Consider the following 15,642-nt stretch of genomic DNA (forward strand, 5'->3'; position numbering starts at 1 on the left):
AACGGATTTTGGTCGGTGCCTCTGGCACCGGAGGTTCGACAGTGGTTTGCTTTCACGGTCCAAGGACAACAGTATACTTGGACCCGGTTACCGCAGGGTTTCCACAACAGCCCTACTGTATTCCACATGGCTTTACAAAGCCATTTGCGAGAATTACGTCCCCTGTCATCCACAGTCATCCAATATGTAGACGATATCCTGCTAGCTTCAAACACGGAAGAACAGCATGAGCAAGATTTACGAGCTTTGCTGGATCACCTTCGGCTGAAAGGACATAAAGCCAGCATCACAAAGCACAAATATCCCAAGAAGAGGTTGTATACCTGGGACAAAAGATTTCACAAGGAAAGAGAGAACTTACCCAGGATAGAACTGCAGCCATTCGGGCTGCTAAAAAAACCCACCACTATTCAGGAACTAAGGTCTTTTTTGGGATTGTGTAACTTTAACAGAAATTGGATTGACTCCTTCACACAGCTTGATCAGCCATTGACTGATATTTTAAAGGGGAAACGTGCCTCTAAAGAAGCCATCACCCTCACTAAAGAACAGCAAGAGGCCTTCCTGAGTTTGAAAAAGGCTTTGTGTTCGGCACCGGCTCTGGGAATCCCCGACAGTGGTAAGCCATTTACCCTGTTTGTCCATGAGAAAGAAGGATATATGACAGCTATATTGACACAAGAACATGGGGATTGGCAAAGACCTATTGGCTATTATTCGGCAAAAATGGATGCAGTAGCCCTTGGATGGGGAAGTTGCCTAAGGGCCATGGAAGCTACATGTCGAGCGGTAATGATCACTGCAGGTCTAGTCCTCGACCAAAAGCTGATTGTCAAGTGTCCCCACACCGTACATGCTTTGCTGTCTATGAATAGAATGTCTCAGGTGACAGCAGCAAGATGGACCCGCTGGACGGCAGTTTTGGAAGCTCCTAATCTCCATATCATCCGGGCCAGCCCGGTTAATCCTGCAACTATGCTCCCGATGTCAGAATCGAGGGAGCAAGAGGGGGGAGAATGTGAAGAGCATGACTGCGTGGAGATTTTAAAAGAAACAGAAGAAGCAGCCTTAGCAGCAGAGGAGCCTCTGCACAACCCAGACCTCATCCTGTTTACAGATGGTTCCTCCTTTGTTGACAATGGTACCAGAAAAGCAGGATGGGCAGTTACAACCTTATTTGAGGTCGTGGCAAAAGGATGTTTACCCTCAGGAACATCAGCACAACAGGCCGAGTTACGGGCCCTGCCAGAAGCATGTCGAATAGCAGAAGGACAGACAGCTAATGTCGACACAGATTTGCGTTATGCTTTTGGAGTCGCTCACGACTTTGGTATGTTATGGCGGAAAAGAGGATTCCTCACTGCTGCTGGTACACCTATCCGAAATGGAAAAGAAGTCCGAGACCTACTGGAGGCCATACAATTACCTCAGGAAGTGTCCATCCTGAAGTGTAAGGCCCATACCAAGGACAATACCACAGAAGCACAGGGAAATGCCCTAGCCGACCAGGCAGCTATAGATTCCGCCTCACAGGGCGTTCCTCCAGAAGAACCAACACAGATGTGCAGATTGAAAGCACTCAGGACTCTGACACGAGACCTTCAAACAATGCAAGGCGAGTGCTTCCGAGAGGAAAAATGGACATGGATTGAGGCAGGAATTAAGCTATGTGAAGATGGTGTCTGGAGACAAAGAGTTACCGACAAGCGAGTCGCGCCACAAGCGCTTATGCCTTTTTTAGCCCAACAGATCCACTCGTGGGGACACTTGGCCTCACAACAGATGACGGCACGGTTCCAGAAAAACTGGTGGGATCGGGGATTTAAAAAACATGCCCAGCTGGTAACAGACCGCTGTGTGGTCTGCCAGAAAAATAATTCTGGACCCATCACGGTAATGCCCCAACTGAGGCCCCCTGCCCCTGTCGGACCATTCCAGCATCTGCAGGTTGATTATAGATCTCTTCCTTCATGCCAAGGATACACTAACATTCTTGTCATGGTCGACAGATTCTCTCGATGGGTAGAAGCTGTCCCAACTAAAAGAGCTACAGCCAATCACACTGCAAAGGTCTTGTGTAAAGATTACATTCCCCGATGGGGAGTCCCGAATAGCATTGATTCAGATCAGGGAACACACTTCACAGGTGCTGTCTGCCAAGAAGTCTGTAGGTTACTGAACATTACGTGGGATTTACACTGTCCTTATCATCCACAATCATCAGGACAAGTAGAACGAATGAATCGAACTCTGAAACAACGGCTTGCCAAATATCACCAAGAAGGAACACCATGGCCCCAGGCATTACCAATAGTGCTATGTCACATTAGGGCAACCCCGAACAGAACTACAGGTCTAAGCCCATTTGAAATGATAACAGGAAGACCCATGTCGCTGCCAGGAACTATCGATTTATGGAAAGCTGATGTTCACTTAATGAATGACACTTTGTTATCATACTGTCAGAACTTAACCAATGCTATTAGTTCTGTTTCCCGACAGGTATCGGCAGCTTGGGGTAATCCACCCGAAGGAGGACATGACATCATCCCGGGAGTCTGTGTGTATGTGAAAAAGTTGCATAAAGAACCTTTGGGTGCCAAGTGGGAGGGACCTTATCAAGTATTATTGACCACCCAGGCAGCTGTTAAAGTCCAAGGAAAGAAAGCCTGGATCCATTCTTCACACGTTAAACGAGCACCCGTAACTGAAGCTGAAATCTAATAAGGACAATTACTTTTTGCGAAAATGTATAAATTTACTGTAGTATTGATTGTAGGTATTCTAGGCATAGGCCTGCTTCTTACTAGCCGACCCTCTGCACCAAAGGGAAATAGTAGGACAGCAAGGGAATTACATGTAAATACCTTTTACTTTTATATTGCTTGTTTATGTTATGCTTAAGGAAAGGTTGTTTACTGGTTGAATTAAGATATTGATTTGGATTAAATTGGAATAAGGTTAATTAAGCTACTAAAACCAGACTTCCATTGTGGCCACGATGGAACTCGGGTTGGTGTAAATTTGTGTGGAAGCTACTAGTCCGGACATGTGGCGAAACACATCAACAAATTTTAGAAGGAAACTCTATTAACATGTATGAAATTATTTTGTAGAATGTTTAACCAGTGATACCTGAAGTTTTATGATTCAGTTTGTGAAAGAATCAAAGGGGGGATTGATAGAGTATTCAAACAGGCTCATTTAGACGGACTGTGAAAATTCACAGACCCCCAAGTCAAGGCTGCTACGTGCTGCTCAGCATGTTGCATTAACTCATCAATCAACTTGACATTTTCGGACCTTGGATAGCGAGCCAATAAAACATTAAAAGATTTTCAATTGAGCCAATAAGGTCAAAGAAGGCGAGTTCTTTTCTGTAAATTGATCCAGGTATAAAGTACAGCCATTTTGACCATGCGTCTCAGTAAGAACAAAGACCTGGCTTGAAGCCAAGCAGTTTGTTGCTCTCTGCCAATATTAAAAAGTTAAAACTACCATCGGAGTTCGTATTTCATTGGAAATTAAGAGATCTAACAGTGGTCGACAACTAGTTGGACCTTCAGAGAGTGAAATCCCTTTCTGTTACGAAAAAGCTCTGGGTCCTGAGAAGGTGCTGGCATGGCAATGTGAGTGCACTGTATTGGTCCCTGCACCCTGGGGAACTTAGCAAAGCGGTAGAATGCTCCAGTCTTGTCAGTCTGAGCCTCCGTGGTCATGGGGAAGCTGATAAAGTCCATCCTACGTGCGTACCTGTCTAATGCAGCGATGTGTGGCATGGTGAGACGGAGGGGAAATCTCGACCGTGGAGGCCCGAAAGAAACCGGACGCGTAGAAAGACAGTGACCTTGACCTTGACCGACACTGATGTCCTGATGGCAGGCTGCATATCTGGCCTGATGAGCTCACATATTTCAGTGATCACCACCTTGTGGAAGCGCAGTCTCCGAGGGCAGGTGTACTCGGACACGTCGAGGTAAGACCTCTTCTCCCTGTAAGTCCGGGGTGTGTACCGTCTGGACCTCCTCCTCACTCTGGCACATCTTAAATTGGGGACATAATAATGTGCATCACACATTGTGCCATTTTCACTCTGCAGCATCTGCGTATTAATCGATGCAGGCTGAGAAATGGCTGGCCCCATTGCAATGAAAGTATAATAGCGATTGATCAGAAGCAATAATTTGCTCACTAAAAAAAAACTACAGTAAAGCCCCAATTGTCCAGAAAATATGTCTGCTGAGATGGTCACTTCACCTGAGAAGAACTCCAGAGTCAATCCAAACTCCCCCGAAGTTGAAGCAGCCTTTTCAATGAAGCGACCTTTGATTTGAAAAATGGACCACTGCGATTCGTTCAGAACAGTTCCACTTTTTCTGAGCAGTGTTTTGGGCGAGTGATATTGTGGGCGATATGTGTGCGAGGTGGTGAAAGTGATGATGGCCGATCTCCTGGGCGTTAGCTTTGGCAAATTTGATCTTTACGACAAAAAAAAGTGGGCGTTCAGTATTATTGAATCTCGGCGTTAATTATGTGCCGAAAGTAACGCTGGCCGATATTATGGGCGTTGGTTTCACCCATTCTGATGATTCCACCCAAAAAAAGTGGGCGGGCGGTATTATTTTCTCCCGGCGTTAGGTACATGGGAAAAGTAACGCTCGGTGATAAGTGTCTGAAAAATGGGCGTCAGTTTCCATTTTGTGGCTAAATGGGCGATATCTGGGTGTTATACCTCATTTCAGCGGTAAAATGGACATTAAGTGGGCGTTATGCATGCAAAAAAAGTGTAAAATCTAGCCCATGATCACCAGCACCAAAATGTTCTTCCACTGATACCCCTTCCACCTGTCCAGCTTCATTCTATAAAACTAAATCCCTTGTTGAGCTTGCTACATACTGGGTAAAAAAAGTTTTCCTGAATGCATTTTAGGAATTCCATACCCTCTATACCTTTCACACTAATTCTATCCCAGTTAATATTAGGTTCGTTGAAATCCCCTACGATTACTGCCCTATAGTTTTTGCATTTCTCAGAAATGTGCCTACATATTTGCTCTTCTATCTCCCTCTGACTGTTTGGGGATCTATAGTACATCCCCAGCAGTGTGATCACCCCTTTTTTATTCTTCAATTCAACCCATATGGTCTCATTTGATGATCCTTCCAACATATCACCCCTCCTCACAGCTGTAATTGTTTCTTAATCAATACTGCGATCCCCTCCTTTTGTACCACCCTCTCTATCCCATCTGAAAATTCTGTAACCAGGAATGTTCAACTGCCGTACCCTTCTTTCAGCCATGTCTCAGTAATAGCTGTAATATCATACTCCCAAGTGTCAATCTGTGCTCTCAGCTCATCTGCCTTATATCCTAGACTCCTTGCATTGACGTATACCATTTAGCACTGCCAAACTCCTTTGTTGTCTGTTTTCTAGCCTTTGTTTCCTCTGCCTTTCAAATTCAGGAACGAAAGTCTAACAGCCCATGTAATGCTCTGTCCATTCCCACCTCCACACCTGAATTCCCCTGTGCACTTTCGAAGACAAAGCTCCATGTCAGGAACAGATTTCATAAAATCTACACCCCGCCCACTCTGCTTTTATGGAAAGAAGTATTCTAAGAGTGTGGGAGACATTCAGTAGAGAGAGAAAATAGAATGAAAGAGAGTCTTATAGTCCAGAGAAAAGACAGGGCAAATGAGAGTCTTACAGAAAAGAACAAAAACGGAGAACCTCTTACAGAGCAGAAAGCGGAAGAATGAAAGTAGGATAAGGAAAAGAGTTAGAGACAGACAGAGAGATACAGATATAACAAGAAGAGAAATGGTGCGAAAGACATCCAGGGTGAAATGAGGAAGACCGAGAGAATGCACAGCAGAAAGCCAGTGAGAGGGAGATAAAAGAATTAGGTATGGTCGCTGAATAGAGGCAACCTATAGGAGATGACAGAAATTTTTGGAATTATTATTTCCGGCTTGGGCACGATGGGCCGACTGGCCTCCTTTTCTGGTGTATGATTGTATGATTACATTTTTGTTTGTGATCAATGCCGCTGTTGTCAAAGGTGTGCATAAGGGATGGTTTTTTAGACCAATATGTCGAGGAACCAACTAGGGGGGAGACCATCTTAGACTGGGTGTTATGTAATGAGAGAGGATTAATTAGCAATCTCGTTGTGCGAGGCCCCTTGGGGAAGAGTGACCATAATATGGTGGAATTCTGCATTGGGATGGAGAATGAAACAGTTAATTCAGAGACCATGGTCCAGAACTTAAAGAAGGCTAACTTTGAAGGTATGAGGCGTGAATTGGCTGGGATGGATTGGCGAATGATACTTAAGGGGTTGACTGTGGATGGGCAATGGCAGACATTTAGAGACCGCATGGATGAACTACAACAATTGTACATTCCTGTCTGGCATAAAAATAAAAAAGGGAAGGTGGCTCAACCGTGGCTATCAAGGGAAATCAGGGATAGTATTAAAGCCAAGGAAGTGGCATACAAATTGGCCAGAAATAGCAGCGAACCTGGGGACTGGGAGAAATTTAGAACTCAGCAGAGGAGGACAAAGGGTTTGATTAGGGCAGGGAAAATGGAGTATGAGAAGAAGCTTGCAGGGAACATTAAGACGGATTGCAAAAGTTTCTATAGATATGTAAAGAGAAAAAGGTTAGTAAAGACAAACGTAGGTCCGCTGCAGTCAGAATCAGGGGAAGTCATCACGGGGAACAAAGAAATGGCGGACCAATTGAACAAGTACTTTGGTTCGGTATTCACGAAGGAGGACACGAACAACCTTCCGGTTATAAAAGGGGTCGGGGGGTCTAGTAAGGAGGAGGAACTGAGGGAAATCCTTATTAGCCGGGAAATTGTGTTGGGGAAATTGATGGGATTGAAGGCCGATAAATCCCCAGGGCCTGATGGACTGCATCCTAGAGTACTTAAGGAGGTGGCCTTGGAAATAGTGGATGCGTTGACAGTCATTTTCCAACATTCCATTGACTCTGGATCAGTTCCTATGGAGTGGAGGGTAGCCAATGTAACCCCACTTTTTAAAAAAGGAGGGAGAGAGAAAACAGGGAATTATAGACCGGTCAGCCTGACATCGGTAGTGGGTAAAATGATGGAATCAATTATTAAGGATGTCATAGCAGTGCATTTGGAAAGAGGTGACATGATAGGTCCAAGTCAGCATGGATTTGTGAAAGGGAAATCATGCTTGACAAATCTTCTGGAATTTTTTGAGGATGTTTCCAGTAGAGTGGATAAGGGAGAACCAGTTGATGTGGTATATTTGGACTTTCAGAAGGCGTTCGACAAGGTCCCACACAAGAGATTGATGTGCAAAGTTAGAGCACATGGGATTGGGGGTAGTGTACTGACATGGATTGAGAACTGGTTGTCAGACAGGAAGCAAAGAGTAGGAGTAAATGGGTACTTTTCAGAATGGCAGGCAGTGACTAGTGGGGTACCGCAAGGTTCTGTGCTGGGGCCCCAGCTGTTTACACTGTACATTAATGATTTAGATGAGGGGATTAAATGTAGTATCTCCAAATTTGCGGATGACACTAAGTTGGGTGGCAGTGTGAGCTGCGAGGAGGATGCTGTGAGGCTGCAGAGCGACTTGGATAGGTTAGGTGAGTGGGAAAATGCATGGCAGATGAAGTATAATGTGGATAAATGTGAGGTTATCCACTTTGGTGGTAAAAACAGAGAGACAGACTATTATCTGAATGGTGAAAGATTAGGAAAAGGGGAGGTGCAAAGAGACCTGGGTGTCATGGTACATCAGTCATTGAAGGTTGGCATGCAGGTGCAGCAGGCGGTTAAGAAAGCAAATGGCATGTTGGCCTTCATAGCAAGGGGATTTGAGTACAGGGGCAGGGAGGTGTTGCTATAGTTGTACAGGGCATTGGTGAGGCCACACCTGGAGTATTGTGTACAGTTTTGGTCTCCTAACCTGAGGAAGGACATTCTTGCTATTGAGGGAGTGCAGCGAAGGTTCACCAGACTGATTCCCGGGATGGCGGGACTGACCTATCAAGAAAGACTGGATCAACTGGGCTTGTATTCACTGGAGTTCAGAAGAATGAGAGGGGACCTCATAGAAACATTTAAAATTCTGACGGGGTTAGACAGGTTAGATGCAGGAAGAATGTTCCCAATGTTGGGGAAGTCCAGAACCAGAGGTCACAGTCTAAGGATAAGGGGTAAGCCATTTAGGACCGAGATGCGGAGGAACTTCTTCACCCAGAGAGTGGTGAACCTGTGGAATTCTCTACCACAGAAAGTTGTTGAGGCCAATTCACTAAATATATTCAAAAAGGAGTTAGATGAGGTCTTTACTACTAGGGGGATCAAGGGGTATGGCGAGAAAGCAGGAATGGGGTACTGAAGTTGAATGTTCAGCCATGAACTCATTGAATGGCGGTGCAGGCTAGAAGGGCCGAATGGCCTACTCCTGCACCTATTTTCTATGTTTCTATGTTTCTATGTATCAAAGTGTAAAGGAGATTGCACATCATTAAAAAGAGATTACCTGGTCATTATCACATTGCTGTTTCTGGGAGCTTGCCGTGCACAACTTGGCTGCCATGTTACCCACAATACAACAGTGACTACCAATGTTCCCTTTCATTTTTGGGGGGGGTGCGAGGCTGTGAAGCCCATTCAAATTCCCGCGAATGCGCGGTTTTTCCGTGGTGATGCCGGCATGCAGTCTGCGCGGGACCTCCAGAGCGCAGTGCGGGCACCGGGCCATGCGGTTTAACAGGAACATTGGTGACTGTTAAGCTCATAATAAAGTAAGTAATGTAACTGAATACTGTAGACATGAGTAAGTGTGACCTTAGTCTCTTTATTCGATCTCCAGAGTGTTGGTACAGCATGGGAGGCCTGCTTATATACAATGCCCCCAAGGGATGCTGGGATCCCTTGGGACTCCAACAGGTATGCCCTCTGGTGGTGGTATGATACAGGTCACTTCAGGTTGCATACATAACATCACTCCCTCCCAAAGTCAATAGTACACTTATTTACAGGGTGAGACGATCTGGGGCTTTGTGCTCTCTTGTCGATCGTCTCGGTACAAATGCAGGTGTGGGTGAGTTGGTTGGTTCTTCGCTGGGCTGCTGGGCAGCCGGGGATGGTGAGTTCCGCTTCGTGGTCGACCGCGATGTCGGTTGCCACTTGTGTGTGTGTCGGAGGGGCGAAGTTGGTGGTGTCCTCTTTGGGTTGCTCGTGGCTGTTTGTCAATCGCAATTTGGTTTGGTCCAAATCTTTCTGCAAGTTAGTCCATTGGCAAGTTTGACCTGAAACACTCTACTCCCTTCTTTGGCTAGTGCCAGCAAGCCATTTGGGACCATGTCCATAGTTGAGTACAAATACAAGGTCATTGACTTCAATATTGCGTAACAAGTTTACGCAATCATGGTACATGCTTTGTTGATGCCGCCTGCCCTCGACGTGATCAAGGAAATCATGGTGGACAAGAGAGAGCCTTGTTTTGAGCGCCCTTTTCATGAGCAGCTCGGCTGGGGGAACCCCGGTGAGCGAGTGGGTCTGGTGCGGTAGCTGAGCAGGACTTGGTACAGGCGGGTCTGCAGGGAGCCTTCCGACACGCATTTCAAGCTTTGCTTGATGGTTTGGACTGCCCGTTCTGCTTGGACGTTGGATGCAGGCTTGAACGGGGCTGATGTGACGTGCTTGATCCCATTGCAGGTCATGAATTCCTTGAATTCAGCACTGGTGAAGCATGGCCCATTGTCGCTGACAAGGACATCAGGCAGGCCATGCGTGGCAAACATGGCTCGAAGGCTTTCGATGGTGGCAGTGGACGTGCTTACAGGCATTATTACATACTCAATCCATTTTGAATAAGCATCCACAACAACCAAAAACATTTTGACTAGGAACGGGCCCGCAAAGTCAACGTGGATCCTAGACTACGGTTTGGAGGGCCATGACCACAAATTTAGCGGTGCCTCTCTGGGTGCATTGCTTAGTTGAGAGGAAGTGTTGCATTGGCGCACGCAAGACTCCAAATCTGAGTCGATGCCGGGCCACCACACATGGGATCTGGCTATAGCTTTCATCATTACTATGCCTGGGTGGGTACTGTGTAGGTCACGTATGAACGTTTCCCTGCCTTTCTTAGGCAAAACCACGCGATTGCCTCACAAAAGACAGTCCGCCTCTATGGACATTTCGTCTTTGCGCCACTGGAACATCTTGATCTCTTCAGGCATCTCCGCTGGGACGCTGGACTAGGTCCCTCATGGAGGATACAGTTTTTTACAAGGGACAGTAAAGGATCCTGGCTGGACCAAGTCCTGACCTGGCGGGCCGTAACGGGTGACTTTTCATTTTCAAATGCATCCATCACCAAAAGCAAGGCTGCAGGCTGTGCCATTTCCACCCCGGTGGTGGGCAATGGTAGCCGACTGAGAGCATCGGCGCAGTTCTCTGTGCCTGGTCTGTGGCGGATTACATAGTTATATGCAGACAGCATGAGCGCCCATCTTTGGATGCGGGCAGAGGCATTGGTATTAATCCCTTTGCTCACTGAGAATGCGATATGAATGGCTTATAGTCAGTTTCTAACTCAAACTTGAGACCAAACAGATACTGGTGCATTTTTTTCACCCCGTAAACGCATGCCAGAGCTGCTTTATCAATCATGCTGTAGGCCCTTTCAGCCTTGGACAAACTCCTGGACACATAGGCGACCGGTTGCAATGTTCCCGATTCGTTTGCTTGTTGTAACACACACCCGACCCCGTACGAAGACACATCGCAAGCTAGCACTGAACGTTTACATGGGTTATATAGAACAAGCAGTTTGTTGGAACATAATAGATTTCTGGCTTTCTCAAAGGCAGCCTCTTGCGATTTCCCCCATACCCAGTCGTCTCCCTTGCGTAGTAGCACGTGTAGGGGTTCTAGCAAGGTGCTTAACCTGGGTAGGAAATTACCAAAATAGTTGAGGAGTCCCAGGAACGACCGCAGCTCTGTCATGTTCTGTGGTCTCGACACGTTCTTGATGGCCTCCGTCTTGGCGTCGGTGGGTCTGATGACGTCTGCTGCGATTCTTCTCCCTAAGAGGTCGACCTCTGGCACCAGGAAAACATACTTCGAGCGTTTCGACCTGAGTCCAATGCGATTTAGCCGAATTAGAACCTCTTCCAGGTTCTTCAAGTGTTCGATGGTGTCCCGACCTGTGACCAGAATGTCGTCCTGAAAAACCACGGTGCGCGGAACCGACTTTAGCAGACTTTCAATGTTCCTTTGAAAAATTGCTGCAACCGATCGAATCCGAAACGGGCATCTATTGTAGATGAACAGACCTTTGTGTGTGTTGATGCAGGTGAGGGCTTTCGAAGATTCCTCCAGCTCCTGCGTCATGTAGGTCGAGGTCAGGTCCAACTTGGTGAACGTCTTTCCTCCAGCTAGGATTGCAAATAGGTCGTCTGCCTTGGGTAGCGGGTACTGGTCGTGCAGCGAAAAACGGTTAATCGTTACTTTATAGTCCTCACAAATTCTAATCGTGCCATCGCCTTTGAGAACCGGAACAATCGGACTGGCCCACTCGTTGAACTCCACCGGCGCGGTGATGCCTTCTCACTGGAGCCTGTCCAACTCAATTTCCACTTTATCTCGCATCATATATGGCACTGCCCATGCCTTGTGGTGGATGGGTCGTGTACTGAGAACCAAGTGGATCTGTACCTTCGCCCCCGGGAAACTTCCAGTGCCTGGCTCAAACAACGACCGAGAACTTGCTCAGAACCTGGGCACACGAGGCGTCGTCGACGGACGAAAGCGCTGGGATGTCGTCCCAGTTCCAACGGATTTTTCCCAGCCAGCTTCTGCCGGACATCTCCTGGCATAATCCATCATAGGAGACTTTTACTGCTGCACTGCCAATTACAGGGATCAGCTCTTTAGTGTAAGTTCTCAGCTTGGTGTGAATGGGGCTAAGCTTGGGCCTGTGTGCTTTGTTACGCCACAGTCTGTCGAAGACCTTTTTGCTCATTATAGACTGACTCGCAGCCATGTCCAGTTCCATGGATACTGGAATTCCATCCAGTTCAACTTTTAGCATGATTGATGGACATTTCGTGGTGAAGGTGTGTACCCCGTACACTTCTGCCTCCTCGGTTCAAGTCTCTAGTTCAGTTTGATCCGCAACGTGGTGGATTGCAGGGTTTGCAGCTCGTCTGCACATTCGCTGGAGGTATCCCATTGTTCCACAGCCTTTGCACACATAGGGCCCAAGTTTCCACAAGAAAAAAAACGGGCGCACCTCTGAGCTGGGCGCCCGTTTTTCGCGCCTAAAACGGCGCCTAAAAAAATCATCGGTATTCTCCACCTACTTACAGGTCCTCTGGCCCTCGTCGCAGCCAGCACGAGCTGTTGGGGGGAGCGGAGCCAGGTCCCGGCGGCTGAAAACAGTGCCGGGATCTCTGCACATGCGCGCTACAGTCGGCACGCAAGTGCCGAACTGTGTGGGATGGGCCCGAAGCACATAGCCCCGAGCCCTGGCCCAATGGCCTCACTGGGGCTGCGTGGATAAGGCTCCTCCCACGGCCAGCTCCTGCTCCCCGCCCGACCAGACCCGACACTCGCTCCCCCCCCCCGACCAGACCAGACCCGAGACCCGACCCGACCCCCACGCCCCCCCACCCCCGACCAGACCCGACACTCGCTCCCCCCCACCGACCAGACCAGACCCGAGACCCGACCCGACCCCCACGCCCCCCCACCCCCGACCAGACCAGACCCGACACCCGCTCCCACCCCCACCGCCGACCAGACACCCGCTCCCCCCCCCTCGCCGACCAGACCCGACCAGACACCCGCTCCCCCCCCCTCGCCGACCAGACCCGACCAGACACCCGCTCCCCCCCCCTCGCCGACCAGACCCGACCAGACACCCGCTCCCCCCCCCCCCGCCGACCAGACACCCGCCCTCCCCCCTCGCCGACCAGACCCGACCAAACACCCGCTCCCCCCCCCCCCCCGCCGACCAGACACCCGCCCTCCCCCCTCGCCGACCAGACCCGACCAGACACCCGCTCCCCCCCCCCCCGCCGACCAGACACCCGCTCCCCCCCTCACCGACCAGACCCGACCAGACACCCGCTCTCCCCCCCCCCGCCGACCAGACCCGACCAGACACCCGCTCCCCCCCCCCGCCGACCAGACCCGACCAGACACCCGCTCCCCCTCCCCGCCGACCAGACACCCGCTCCCCCCCCTCGCCGACCAGACCTGACCCGACACCCGCTCCCTCCCCCCGCCGACCAGACACCCGCTCCCCCCGCGTCACCGACCAGACCCGACCCGACACCCGCTCCCCCTCCCCCGCCCCGACCCGACACCGCACCCCCCCACCACCGCCCCAACCCGAGGCCCGCTCTCCCCCCCGACTGACCCGACCCGACCCGCACTCCTATTCCCCGACACGACCCGCTCCCCCCCGCTCTCTCTCCCCCCCCACTCTCTCTCTCTCCCCCCCCGCTCTCTCTCTCCCCCCCCGCTCTCTCTCTCTCCCTCCCTCCTCTCTCTCGCTCCCTCCCTCCCCTCTCTCTCTCTCCCTCCCTCCCCTCTCTCTCTCTCCCTCCCTCCCCTTTCTCTCTCTCCCTCCCTCCCCTCTCTCTCTCCCTCCCCTCTCTCGCCCCTCCCCTCTCTCTCTCTCTTCCTCCCCTCTCTCTCTCTCTCCCTCCCCTCCCTCCCCCTCTCTCTCTCCCTCCCCCTCTCTCTCTCTCTCTCCCTCCCTTCCTCTCTCTCCCTCCCTCCCTCCCCCTCCCTCTCTCTCCCTCCCTCCCCCTCCCTCCCCCTCCCTCTCTCTCCCTCCCTCCCCCTCCCTCTCTCTCCCTCCCTCTCTCTCCCTCCCTCTCCCTCCCTCCCTCTCTCTCTCTCCCTCCCTCTTTCTCTCTCTCCCTCCCTCCCTCCCCCCCCTCTCTCTCTCTCTCCCTCCCTCTCTCTCTCTCTCTCTCCCCCTCCCGCTCAGCGGCACGAACGGCTGCAGAATTCTCCCTGGCTGAAGCACTTTCACACAGGTAGGAAGATGGTTTATTTAATCTTTTCTTGGCTTATAAATGTTTATTCAGGTTGAATTTATTTGTATAATATTTGTAGAAGTATAAATAAGGATTTATTGTCGAATTTAATGTGTTCCCTTCCCCCCTCGTTCTGGACGCCTAATTTGTAACCTGCGCTTGATTTTTTAATGTGTAGAACAGGTTTTTTCGTTCTACAAAAATCTTCACTGGCTCCATTCTACTTTAGTTTGGAGTACATTTTCACTGTGGAAACTTTCAAATCAGGCATCAGTGGCCGGACACGCCCCCTTTTGAAGAAAAAATTCTGTTCTAAACTAGAACTGTTCTACCTGACTAGAACTGCAGAAAAAAAAATGTGGAGAATTGCGATTTCTAAAATAGTCCGTTCTCCACCAGTTGCTCCTAAAAATCAGGCGCGAATCATGTGGAAACTTGGGCCCATAGTGTTTGAAGCAGCATTGATGGGCTCGATGATCGCCTCCGCAATGCCAACAAGGTGTTACCTGCCTCGCATTAACATTTGATGGCGGACTCTGGGTCATCTGAGGCCGTGCAGCTGCAGGCGTGTACGTTCTGCCATATGCGTTCCTGCCTGAAAACAACGTTACTTTGTGTACAGTACTTGCCGAAACATCTTTATGCTGCAAAATTTGTTTGGTGTTTTCGCTGGTAGATATAAATGCCTGGGCTATCGTTATGGCTTTACTCAGGTTCGGTGTTTCAACAGTCAATAGTTTGCGAAGAATAACCTCATGGCCAATGCCAAGCACAAAGAAGTCTTAGCATTTGCTCAAGGAATCCATCGAATTCGCAATGTCCTGCAAGACGCCTTAGTTCGGCGACGTAGCTCGCCGCTTCCTGGTCTTCAGACCGTTGACATGTGTAAAATCGATACCTTGCTATCAGAATGCTTTCCTTCGGATTTGGGTTCTCCCGGACCAGCGTACACAGTTCTTCATACGATTTGGCTGTTGGTCTCACCGAAGCTAGAAGATTCTTCATGAGGCCACAGGTTGTTGCCCCACAGACGGTGAGGAGGATCACCCTTCGTTTGGCAGCGTTCTCGTCCCCTTCCAGCTCATTGGCCACAATGTATTGGTCGAGTCGCTCCACGAAAGCCTCCCAATTGTCCCCTTCTGAGAATTTCTCCAGGATACCAACAGTTCTCTGCATTTTCATGTGATTGTTCGTTATCTCGTCGCCAGTTGTTAAGCTCATAATAAAGTAATGTAACTGAGTACTGTAGCCATGACCTTAACTCCTTTATTCAAACTCCAGAGTGTTGGTACAGCTTGGGAGGCCTGCTTATATACAGTGACCCAAGGGATGCTGGGATCCCTTTGGACTCCAACAGGTATGCCCTCTGGTGGCGGTATGATACAGGTTACCTAGGGTTGCAAACATAACAGTGGCCACACTTCAAAAGCAGTTCATTCGCTGTAAAGCACTTTGGGCCATCCCGAGGTCGAGAAAGGTGCCGTATAATTGCAAGTTCTTCCTTTACAAATTGTATGTGAAATCTTTGGAATTGGGAATGCTGCTGTAGAATGTATGATGTGATGAATAGTGAGATAA

The sequence above is a fragment of the Pristiophorus japonicus genome, chromosome 3, assembly GCF_044704955.1.
Source record: "Pristiophorus japonicus isolate sPriJap1 chromosome 3, sPriJap1.hap1, whole genome shotgun sequence".
Lineage (NCBI taxonomy): Eukaryota > Metazoa > Chordata > Chondrichthyes > Pristiophoridae > Pristiophorus > Pristiophorus japonicus.